Raw genomic sequence first — 12543 nt, 5'->3', positions numbered from 1 at the left:
ACTCGTTTTAAGGTTGTGGTGCTCGTCCATTATATACTGTATGTACTCGTCTATACTCATATGCGTATTCGTAACTGCAAAATATGCAAACTGGCCGATGATCCAAGTGTAGCTATTGTGCTTTGTTGCAGGAAAGAAATGCCATTCTGTTTGAAGTACATCTTTAAGTGTTATAGCAGAGGCTGTAGTTCTAGTAATTATTGTGAGTTTTTTCCTAGTCCAGTTCCATATGTGGTATTGGTCTCGGCAAATGAAAATGTGTGCCAAGGTATCTACAGTATGGCAATGATCGCAGTACGGACTGTGCTTCATTTTGATATTGGGCAGCTTTTCACCTGTGGGGACCTTCTCGTTTACTATGTCATACCATGTGGACACTACTTTGGAGTGGAGGATGGGATTGTTAATGTTTTTCCAGACGTTACTCCAGTTGACCGCTGGATATTTCGCTTCCATTGGGTTTTGCCTATGGTGTCTCGTGAGGTGGTAAAAGGTCCTTCCGGTGTTAAGCTGCTGTGAAGTATCTTGAATATAGCTCATTTCCAGGTAGTAAGTCCGGACGTGATCGAGTTGAGCGCTGATACGACCAACATCGACTGGGGACTGTTTTCTCGTTGGGGCTAACCTGTTGAATAACGTTTGCGTAATTGTCGGGTGGGGTGTCTGCAGTATTTTGCGGATTCGGTCCATATATATGGCAATGCATTGTTTCTTGATGTCTTTGACGCCCGAACCACCAGCGGCGCGGGTTAACACAATGGTTGGCATTGTGACTTTAAAGATGTTTCCTCTCCATATGAACCAATACGCTGCAGCTAAAAGCTTTTGCGCTGTATCCTGGGGTACTGGTAACACGGCTGCGATGTGATATATTTTGCTTAGCGCATAGCTGTTAATCAAGAGAGCTCTCTGTATCCGATTGAGCGTTCTGGTTTTGTGTTCACGGAGAGTAGCCCTGAATATATTTAGTTTATGGTCCCAGTTGGCTACTCTCATCTCTCTTGGGTTTGCCATTAGAATCATACCTAAGTGGTTCGTCTTCTCTGTCCTTTGTAGCCATGTTCTTTGAATTGTCTCCATATGGGATCCGACAGGTAAAATTTTCGATTTGTGTTCATTGAGTTTGGCTCCGGAAGAAATGGTGTAAGCGTGGATTATTTGTTGAACGACTTCCATTTCTGAGTGCGTGTTAACTACTACACTGATGTCATCAGCATAAGCGTGACACACGGTTTTTGTACCCAACACCTGTAGACCTTGTAACCTGTGATGCAGGGTTAACAGTAACGGTTCTACGGCGATTGCGTATAGTGCCATAGAAAGGGGGCAGCCTTGTCTCACTGATTGCTTGATCGGGACTGGTGAACTTAGCTGACCATTAATTTTGATTCGAGAGGAAGTTCCGACTATACATTTGCGTATGATCTGAATAAAATGAGCACTGAATCCCATCCGTTGCATTACAGTTAGTAGAAAGTGGTGGCTGATGCGGTCAAAAGCCTTATCGAAGTCTAAAAACATTAGACCAACATTGCACTTACATAGCCACGACAAATATATTATGTCCCTATACTCACATAATGCATTCGACATTGATCGCCCTGGGACAGCACTCATTTGATAAGGGCCAAGTACTTTCGGCAGTACCGTCTTCAGTCTACAGTTGATGAGGCGGGTGAAGATTTTATAGTCGGAATTGAGCAGTGTTAGTTGTCGAAAATCCTTCAGCGTGGTGCTACGTGGTTTTTTGGGAATCAGGGCAATCAGTCCTTCGGTAAACTGAGATGGCATCTGCACGTCTCCCAATAATTCATTGCATATTTTGGTGAATTCCGGTCCTATGATGTGCCAAAAACAAGCATAAAATTCTATGGGCAGGCCATCCGGACCAGCAGATTTCTTTGTGGACGAATCTTTGATTACGGCACATACTTCTTCCTCTGTGATGTGGGCTACAAGGTCGGCGTTGCCAGTCGGATGGACCGTGGATTGAATGTTGGATAAAAGCGGCTCACTTGCAGTCGCATCAGTCGCCGACGCGGCGTAAAAATCTGTATAATGTTGCACCACGTAGTTTTTCACTGTGACTTGTTGATCGTATTCATTCCCCTGTTCATCACTGAGAGCGTGGATTAACTTTTGTTTACCTCGCTTGGCTTCCCGTATCATGTGATATACGGACGTATTCTCCTGCGTCAGTTCAATCGGAGGACGTGATCGAACTTTTTTCCCCTCCAGTGATTGTCGTACCAACGCCGTTATTCTTGCTTTAGTGCGTTTTATTCGAGAGCTGTTTGCTACTAATCCCATGGGATCATCATATAGTTCACGGAGGCAAAGAAAGTGATACTCCAAGGTGCGTTTTCGCCAGTACGCTTTCATGCGACCATATCGTGCGATGCATTTTTTTATCTGTGGTTTCGCAGACTGTAGCCACCACATGATGCGTGTTGGATATCTGGATTGCGTCCGTAGACAACGCTGCCATGTATCATGGATCTCCTGTTTCAGTACTGCATCCTCCAAAAGTGACACGTTTAGCTGCCATACTCCCCTTCCCAGGAATGTTTTTTGTTTAGTGTGCTGCGCGGTTATATGAAATGCGCAGTGATCCGAGAAGTTAAGAGGCCAAATTTCGCAGACAGTTACATTATGCATAAAACCTTTCGTTACATACAGCCTGTCTAGTCTGCTTGCCGAAGTACTGGATACGTACGTGTATCCTCGGGTGTGCGGGCGAAGATGGCACCAAGCATCTATCATGTCTAGTCCGTTAGTTAACATCAACAGCTCCTCACAAAAGTTGAAGTTCGGGACTTGATCTTCTGGACGCAATACGCAGTTAAAATCTCCACCCAAAATTATGTGCAGTCGAGGATGCGTTATTAATGGGACAATTTCGTCCCGGAACAGGTTGCCCCTTGCTCGTTTTCCGCTGGATCCAGAGGGAGCATATATATTAACAAGAAGCAGATCATATATTTGTGCAGTGATGCCTCGTCCAGATTCAAGAATTGCTTTTGCTGTACATGGTATGCCGTGTTTGAACAATATTCCCGTTCCACATTCATTGCCTATGTTTAAGATCGCCTCATATCCGTACACATCCGCTATTTTGGTCGAACTACCTCTTGTAACATCGCTATGTCAATGTCGGCGGCATATAAGTAGTCCTTCACAGATTGTAACTTTACTTCCGAAACTATTCTGTTTACAATGAGCGTAGCGATTTTATGCGCCTGCGTCATTCGGTAGCCCAACTAAGCGCATTCAGTGTCGTCAGACTATGCTGTCCCCGTATCAGGTCCACAGCGGTCAACAGTGTCCATTGGTTCTTCAATTGGAGGGGCGATGTTCATCTGTACGTCCTCATTCGGGTTGGGGATGTCTGGTTTTCCGATGTCTGCCATGCCTTGCTTTCCGCTTGATCTGTTTTAAGAATTTTTTTGGTACGGGAGAGTTTTTTTTCCAGTTCTTGAATCTCTTCAGGGCTCTGTTTACGTGTTTGCCGTTTAGGTTTCACCGGCTGCTGTCTGATGTTGTCTTCCTCAGCATGCTTCACATCTTCTAAGCGGGTGGTGTTTCGAGCCAAATTGTCGACCGTGCTCTTGGTGGATGATGGTGTCAATAGAGAAACCGGTTCACTATGAGATTGCTCATTCCGGGATGGTTTTTGCATGTCATTCTCAACGGCGGAGGATTCGGAGAATTTGCTGCGGCTCCCAATATCTTTCGGTGTCTGTTGTGTCGAAACCGTTACAGCTGTCACGATTTCCGTAGGTTCGGGTGGTCTAGCTTCTGTTGTTTCAGTAGTGGCAGTCGGGGCTTCTTCTCGGATTGGATGGTTCTCCGTGTTCACGTCAGGGCTTGGGGTCAGGAATTGGCCGCGGGCAGCCGTAGCGTAAGTCGCTGGCAGCGCAGTCATAGCCGGCGGTCGCGGCGCCTCGCCAGCCGGCAGCTGCGCCACTCGCCGCTGTAAACACTCAGCGCGGACGTGGCCGGGAGAGTTGCACGCCGCGCACGTCCTCGGCTGGCCGTCGTATATAACGATACCTCGGTATCCACATACGCTGATGTATGACGGTACATGCTTGTGCAAATCGACCTTTAATTGTCTCACTCCGTTGAGAACTTGGAATTTGCGTGCGTCGGACCACCGTTCTGCAACATTGCTGAGAACTTTACCGTACGGCGCTATCGCTGCGTTAATTTGTTCCGCCGGCACTTCGAATGGTAGTTCGAATATCCTGATAGTTCGTATTCCAAACCCTGCATGTGTTACGGTGACTTCGCCTACGTTCCCATCGCAATGATTAAACTTCATAATTCCTCCGCAAGACTCACTATTTTGTCACATAAGTTAGCATTCCTCAATTTCACAAATACAACGCTGCTCACTATCGAAAGATGCATTCCAATGACATCCTCTGAATCAACTTTCACTTCGTATTCCAACCGATCTTCGATTTCGTGTAGTTTAGGTCGGGCGTAATTACGATCAAACGTGAATTTCAAAGTATCTTGTCTGTTCAAGTGGGCCATCACGAATTCATATTTCAAATTTCAATATGCGTAGACATTCTGCAACGATGCAAGAACACTGCGACTTACCACGCCGAAGCACAGCAGACCGCGGCGCAAGAAACTCAGCACACGTCCGCACAGCACGGCTGACGCGGCGAGACTTCTCGGCCACGCTACCTGTGCCATCGTTCTTCGCGTCTCCAGAAACCACTGCACGACACAGTTTCCTGTTCTGCTGGGACTGGCTACTCATGCATCGCACCTCAAACAACTGCCCCTTTCGACTATAGATTTAACCTCTCAGGCAGCTACCCACGCTCTGGGGCGGCCGAATTTCTTGTTGATAATGAAATGGTAGTGCAACCTGCGGCCTCCGGAACATGAGTGTAAAATGATGGGAGCATTGTGATTTCAAACACTGGGTGACTATCACGATTGCAGCAACTGCAAGGCAAAACCTTCAAAATTGCCGTGACCAGCATTCGAACCTGGGTTATTGCGGCCACAACGCAATGTCCTAACCACTAGACGATCACGGCCACGGAGGCACCCTCGGAAGCAGTTGTCGCGACTGCACCTGCAAGATACACAGCAAAGCTCAGCCCACTGTGTCAGACGCGATCTTCGTTATATGTATACGAGCAAATGAACGTGCCTGCGCTGTTAGGACACTTACGAGAGTGGTTAGCTGCCTGGCAATGTCTTGCAGTCCTCCAAGTCAGCTGACCACAGGTACGTGCCCCGATAAGAGGTGGACAGGTGTCGCATCTCTCTCGCCGTCACTTGTGGCCGTGATTCATACTTAACGTACATATCTGCAAGCGTCAGCGAAGCGTCAGTCGAGCAAAGTCGGGAGGAGCAACAAAATGTGCACTTCCGGTAACGGGAATCGAACCTGGGCCTCGTGGGGGAGAGCCAGGTATCCTAGCCACTAGACGACACCGGATAACGACACAAGCGCTCCTCCAACAAACACGGCAAGCGTCCACCCGCTACTTGACGACAACTGCAAAAATTAACGTTTCCACTTTGTAGAACGGCATGCTCGGGATGATCTCGTGGAGAACGGTCACCCATCCAAGTACTAACCGGGCCCGATGTTGCTTAACTTCGGTGATCGGACGAGAACCGGTGTATTTAACATGGTATGGCCGTTGGCGTCCATATAATGTAGAATTCGCATTCGGTTCTTATCCCAACACACACAAAATCATACCTTTCGGTCGAAATCAGCCGCATTTTTTTTTTATTGACAATTCGTCAGATTAGCCGCGAACGGAATCCTGAGTTGCAAAAATTATGGACCGGAAGGACGTGCTTCGTTTTTTTTTGTCAAATTTATACATTTATTTTTTAACATTACGTCGTTACAAGATAACATCTTTACAACAAAACGTGAACAGAATTGTAATTGTAAGCACTTCCTTCCGCAATCCGACGTGCCAGCAAAGCGACTGCCGAATTAGCGGGAGCGCCGCAGCGCGTGTGAGATGCACAGCTGCTCGTTGCACCTCCTGTCATCCGCTTGTCGCGTGCAGCCTTCGACACTCTCGGAAGACGCATCTTGTCCCCCTGTGTCCACTGGAGGGCTGGCGCGCGGCCGACCGGCGTATGGCCTGTGCGGGGTGTGGCAGTGTCGTGCTGCGGGGCGCCACTGGTAGCGATGTGAGCTTCCTCGCCTCGCCTCGCCTCACCTCACACCAAGTGTTTGCATAGTTTGCAATGCATTCGCACCATTCCTGTCCCGACTTTGCTCGACTGCCGCTCGCTGCCGCTCAGGTCGTGGCCCATATAACAGCGCAAGCCCAAGAAACGTCTGCAGGAGATGACGAGACGTGACGAGACGACTGAAGAATAAATTTATGATTACATATCGAATTAGGAATTGGACAACGCTACAGAACAACAGGCGCTGACGTATTTCAGAACATATCTGCCGATTCGTACTGTTCGGTCGTTTTCAAAGACTTCCTGGCGAACTTGGTTAGCACATTCTCCCTCAAACTGAGATATTTACTGCAATTTCGTACCTTATGGTCATTACACTAGTTTAAAATGCTTAAGGAAGTATCTTTGTCACTTCAGAAAGGTGGTAAGGAAACAGGGCTGGCAGGGGTGGCTGTATAAAAAGAAAAAAAAACGAAGGGGAGCCAACAGCACCTTTTTTATTATTATTTTTATTTCTTTTTTATTTTTTATTTTTTTTCGGGCCTCCCAACTCCCCTTATAGCCCGGCCTTTTCGCTCTCCACAATACGCCTTCTTCGGCGAGCTTCTCAGCTATAAAAAGATGCTGTTGGTAGTGCAGGAGGAAGAACGAAGAGGGGGCGTAATAGATGCTCCTTCTCGCTGGTCGCAGATGGTATGCGCCGGATGTAACGGGAAGGGGTCCTTTTCTGGTGACGTAGGAGCGGCACGTTCATCGAAGGGGAGGTCAAGACTCAAACAACGTTGAAAACAATGAAAAATATGTAAAGAAAGCCAAACGGAAAAGTTCTTCTATAAAGCGGCGGCAAGAATTCTACCGACCAAATGTGGGGGAAAGAAAATGAAGAAGAATGACTTCGCAACAAAAGAACAATTCGCAAACCTTCGTCAAAAATAAGTAAGGCCCGGGAGGTCCCTCTAATGACGTATGGAAAGCAAAGTAAAGCAACAGATCCGTTTCCCGCCGTTACTTGCGGTGAAGAAAAAATGAAATAAAGAAAACGTATGCCCTAAAGTGAAGGGAAGTAGTAAAAGAAACGAACCGCCACACTTCCACAGGCAGTAAAGAACAACATAAAAAACGAAAGATGGTTTTCAATAGTAGCACCAAGACACGAAAACCATGCAGAGAGCAAACAACCAAAATGGCAGGGTATTGTTGCACATGCAATATTGGTAGAGAAACGACAATTTCACACAAAAAATTGTAACACAAAAGATTAACAGAAACAAAACTTCCGACGTGACACTTGTAAGGTAGTTTACACTTTCCAGAGATCGTAAAAACAAGAAACAAGAAACAAGAAACTGTCACAGTTCGTCATCATTATGATGGTCAAGGTGATTCCAAATACAAAAAACGTGTCCAAAAATTTCTCTTCCAGTGTTCGTTCCCTTATATCACATAATCAGGATTAGGTATATAATTATATACACATTGATATAAGTCACTTTTAAGGAGGGGTCACGATCGAGTGAAATGCATGTGACAAAGCCACATGCAAAAAGTTAGCGAACGTCGCTGAATAGGTTCTTCTGGCGCGTTCTTCATTGTGAAAAGTCCATAGACGGGTGAGAAAAGTCACAGGATCGGTAAGTTTGAGACTGAATATGGCATGAATTGTGTGTCCATATATCCAGATGGTGGCATTCCGCTTTGTGGACGGGTAAGGCTCCCACTGTGGCACTATCGCGTCCGTCACAGTAACCTGCCTGACTGTCACTCTGTTTATGAGGCGAATCATGTCCCTCGCACAGTACCAGATGTCCCGGAACCTGGAGCAGTCGAAGCGGTGCTCGATGTCGTCCGGTACTCCGCAGGCCTCGCACTGGCTGAACCGGATGAGGTTGATGGAGTGGAGCTTGCAGTTGGTGGCAACAGTGCGGTTGACCACCCTGTACCACGTGGCCCTCACGTCAGCTGGTATGACGCGTGAACTGATTTTCCCCCACACGGCGCTCCAATCGTGTTGCGGCAGACGTAACTCCCACTTATTGGGCGGTGGTCGTCCTCGGATGACATCCGCAATATCGCCGACCGCATGGCCTCGCACGTCGTGGAGACTTACGTAGCTGTGCGTAATGTAGTAACGGCGCACGTGGGAGATAGAGAAGGGGATGCTGGTGACGTAGACCGGGGCGGTGACTGAACGTGGCCGGTGCTGGTGAAAGAGAACTGCCGTGGGGCTGCCTAAACCTTTGCCAATTAAAACGTTGGTCCGTTTATAAAAAGTGCCTCACATTTGGCGTTAAAATCTACAAGACCGAGACCGCCTTCCGAAGGTTTCAGGGCACATGTGGCCATAGCGACCTTAAAAATATCTCGTTTCCACAAAAACCAATAAAATACATGCCTGATGGACCGTGCGATTTGCTTCGGTACCGGCAAGATTTGCGCCAGGTACCACGCCCTTGCCAGAATGGTGGTATTAATGAGCGCAACTTTGTCCGACAGTGCCAAGTTGCGCGGTGCATGAATCTTAACCACGGCGCGCACTTTGTAAAGAGTGGACCGCCAATTGAGGGCTTGCATTTGCTGTAAGTTGTCCGACAGAGTCACGCCGAGCACCTTAGACTGGCGTTTCACGCAGTACCAATGCCGGTATTCGGTTCGCATGCGCTCCGTCAACGGGAGGAGAACCGTCTTACGCGGATTTACGACGGCGCCTGTCGCCCGTTCGTACTGCTGGACGACGCCATAGAGGCGGTCGATGTCGTCTGCTCGTTCGATGAAGACGCCCAAGTCATCGGCATAAGCGCGATACACAAGCCGGTCGTCTCCCACGCGAATCCCTCGACAAGTGCGGCCAATGGTACGGAGGAGCGGGTCCAGGGCGATCGCGAACAGCGCCATAGATAAGGGACAACCCTGTCGGACTGAGCGGCTGATGTGGATCTTGTCGCTGGCGATACCGTTTACGATGACGCGCGATGTGGCACTACGTAATACACTCCTGGAAATTGAAATAAGAACACCGTGAATTCATTGTCCCAGGAAGGGGAAACTTTATTGACACATTCCTGGGGTCAGATACATCACATGATCACACTGACAGAACCACAGGCACATAGACACAGGCAACAGCGCATGCACAATGTCGGCACTAGTACAGTGTATATCCACCTTTCGCAGCAATGCAGGCTGCTATTCTCCCATGGAGACGATCGTAGAGATGCTGGATGTAGTCCTGTGGAACGTCTTGCCATGCCATTTCCACCTGGCGCCTCAGTTGGACCAGCGTTCGTACTGGACGTGCAGACCGCGTGAGACGACGCTTCATCCAGTCCCAAACATGCTCAATGGGGGACAGATCCGGAGATCTTGCTGGCCAGGGTAGTTGACTTACACCTTCTAGAGCACGTTGGGTGGCACGGGATACATGCGGACGTGCATTGTCCTGTTGGAACAGCAAGTTCCCTTGCCGGTCTAGGAATGGTAGAACGATGGGTTCGATGACGGTTTGGATGTACCGTGCACTATTCAGTGTCCCCTCGACGATCACCAGTGGTGTACGGCCAGTGTAGGAGATCGCTCCCCACACCATGATGGCGGGTGTTGGCCCTGTGTGCCTCGGTCGTATGCAGTCCTGATTGTGGCGCTCACCTGCACGGCGCCAAACACGCATACGACCATCATTGGCACCAAGGCAGAAGCGACTCTCATCGCTGAAGACGACACGTCTCCATTCGTCCCTCCATTCACGCCTGTCGCGACACCACTGGAGGCGGGCTGCACGATGTTGGGGCGTGAGCGGAAGACGGCCTAACGGTGTGCGGGACCGTAGCCCAGCTTCATGGAGACGGTTGCGAATGGTCCTCGCCGATACCCCAGGAGCAACAGTGTCCCTAATTTGCTGGGAAGTGGCGGTGCGGTCCCCTACGGCACTGCGTAGGATCCTACGGTCTTGGCGTGCATCCGTGCGTCGCTGCGGTCCGGTCCCAGGTCGACGGGCACGTGCACCTTCCGCCGACCACTGGCGACAACATCGATGTACTGTGGAGACCTCACGCCCCACGTGTTGAGCAATTCGGCGGTACGTCCACCCGGCCTCCCGCATGCCCACTATACGCCCTCGCTCAAAGTCCGTCAACTGCACATACGGTTCACGTCCACGCTGTCGCGGCATGCTACCAGTGTTAAAGACTGCGATGGAGCTCCGTATGCCACGGCAAACTGGCTGACACTGACGGCGGCGGTGCACAAATGCTGCGCAGCTAGCGCCATTCGACGGCCAACACCGCGGTTCCTGGTGTGTCCGCTGTGCCGTGCGTGTGATCATTGCTTGTACAGCCCTCTCGCAGTGTCCGGAGCAAGTATGATGGGTCTGACACACCGGTGTCAATGTGTTCTTTTTTCCATTTCCAGGAGTGTAGTTAAAAAACTCGTTTTAAAAAAGTTATCATTTAAAATGCTGCAGTTTAATTTCCACACAGCTTTAAGTGACGAACGTGGGCACATGCCTAAATTTAACTGACAAATGTAACTACAATGGTCAGAAAAAATCACCGGTTGCACCTCTGCAGTGACGACGGTATGTGCAAGCTGGGCGGTAAAGGTCGAAGAGTACCGTCGTGGGGCACAGCCCGGTATTGGCTATTACACAGTTGGTTCGGTGGAGCTAAAGTGCAGCACACTTGGAAGGAAAATCAACCATACCGAGGCCGCCCCTGTCCGGCGGGAGCGTACAAGTATTGTAGGCGACTTTAAAGATTTCGCCTCGCCAGACCAGCCAAGAAACAGCATGCTTGATGGCCCGTTCGATCTCCTTCGGCACCGGCAAAACTTGAGCCAAGTACCAGGCCTTGGCCAACATCTGGGTATTAACAACCGAAACCCTCTCCAGCAATGACAAATTTCGTTTGGCGGCAGCCTGAGTCGCCGCTCGAACAGAATATAACACCACGCGCCAATTTAACACCGCCATCTGTTGTACATTGGCAGTCACCTGGTCCCCAGAATCTTATGTCGCAGTTTTATGGTGTACCAATCACGACGGACAGCCCTCATGGTCGCAGTAAGCGGCAGTAAGATGGACTTACGGGGGTTCACAACCGCACCCGATACTGTTTCAAACTGGTGAAGAATGAGACGTAGCGTATCAATATCGTCGGGACGTTGGATAAAAACTCCCAAGTCATCCGCGTACGCCCGGCAAACAAGCGAACCCGTACCAACCGGGACACCGTGGCAACATTCGTTATTTTACAGAGCAGAGGATCCAAAGCTAAAACGAATTAGCCCATGGAAAGCGGGCACCCTTGGCGGACGGATCTGTTCATCCTGAGGATATCAACGGCCTGGCCGTGAAAAAGGATTCTGGAAGTAGCCGATTTCAAAAGGTTGGATATCACATGCGTGAATTTTAAACCAAACCCCAAGTTAGACATGACCCGCCGCAAGTACTCGTGACTGATTCTATCAAACGCATTGTGAAAATCAATAGAGAGTATCGCAGCCCGGCAGCCACGGCGTGACGTGGCATAAGCGATACACTCACGATACGCGAGGACAGCATCATAAATAGTCCGTCCAGGTACGGCACACGATTGAGAAAGGCTAATGACGGACTTCAACGCCGGCCGCAAACGGTGTGAATAGCAGCGTGCTATGATTTTATAATCGGCGTTTAATAGAGTAATCGGCCGTAGAGTCACCGCACTTGGGGTGACAGTTGTTTTCGGGATGAGGACGATGAGACCCTCTAAAAATTCTTCCGGCACATCGAGACCATTATGTATTTCATTAACCATGGCAACGAAAGTGTCAGTTAAAAGACCGGAAAATTTCACATAAAATTCCACAGGGATTCCGTCATTGCTGGGGGCTTTTCCCTTCAGGCTAGCCTTAAAGGCGGCTGAAACATCAGCAGCTGTAAAACGCTCATTTAAAAGAAGTCTATCCTGACGCGTTAAAATGGAAGGCATGTGGTGTAAAAATGTCTGTAAGAAGGCGTTGAAATTGAAAGAGGTTAGAGTAGTGATCGTAAATTTCGTCCTGAATCACCCGTTGATCTGAATTCTCAACACCGTCACGCGTAATCCAGTCCTTGAATAAAAGTTTTTCACGCGGGTCGTGGCCCATATAACAGCGCAAGCACAAGAAACGTCTGCAGGAGATGACGAGACGTGACGAGACGACTGAAGAATAAATTTATGATTACATATCGAATTAGGAATTGGACAACGCTACAGAACAACAGGCGCTGACGTATTTCAGAACATATCTGCCGATTCGTACTGTTCGGTCGTTTTCAAAGACTTCCTGGCGAACTTGGTTAGCACATTCTCCCTCAAGCTGAGATATTTACTGCAA

The 12543-nt window shown here is 48.9% G+C and overlaps 1 non-coding gene across 1 annotated transcript; it reads right to left on the bottom strand.

Moving 5' to 3' along the window:
- Positions 1 to 4991: 4991 nt before the first annotated feature.
- On the bottom strand, positions 4992 to 5063 carry Trnah-gug (transfer RNA histidin (anticodon GUG)). Its single transcript has one exon. It is a non-coding gene; the product is annotated as a tRNA-His (tRNA).
- Between the last annotated feature and the right edge of the window lie 7480 nt (positions 5064 to 12543).

This window comes from Schistocerca cancellata, chromosome 2, assembly GCF_023864275.1.
Source record: "Schistocerca cancellata isolate TAMUIC-IGC-003103 chromosome 2, iqSchCanc2.1, whole genome shotgun sequence".
Taxonomy (NCBI): domain Eukaryota; kingdom Metazoa; phylum Arthropoda; class Insecta; order Orthoptera; family Acrididae; genus Schistocerca; species Schistocerca cancellata.
The sequence above is the reverse complement of the archived record's forward strand: the minus strand, read 5'-3'. Positions and strand labels throughout refer to the sequence as shown.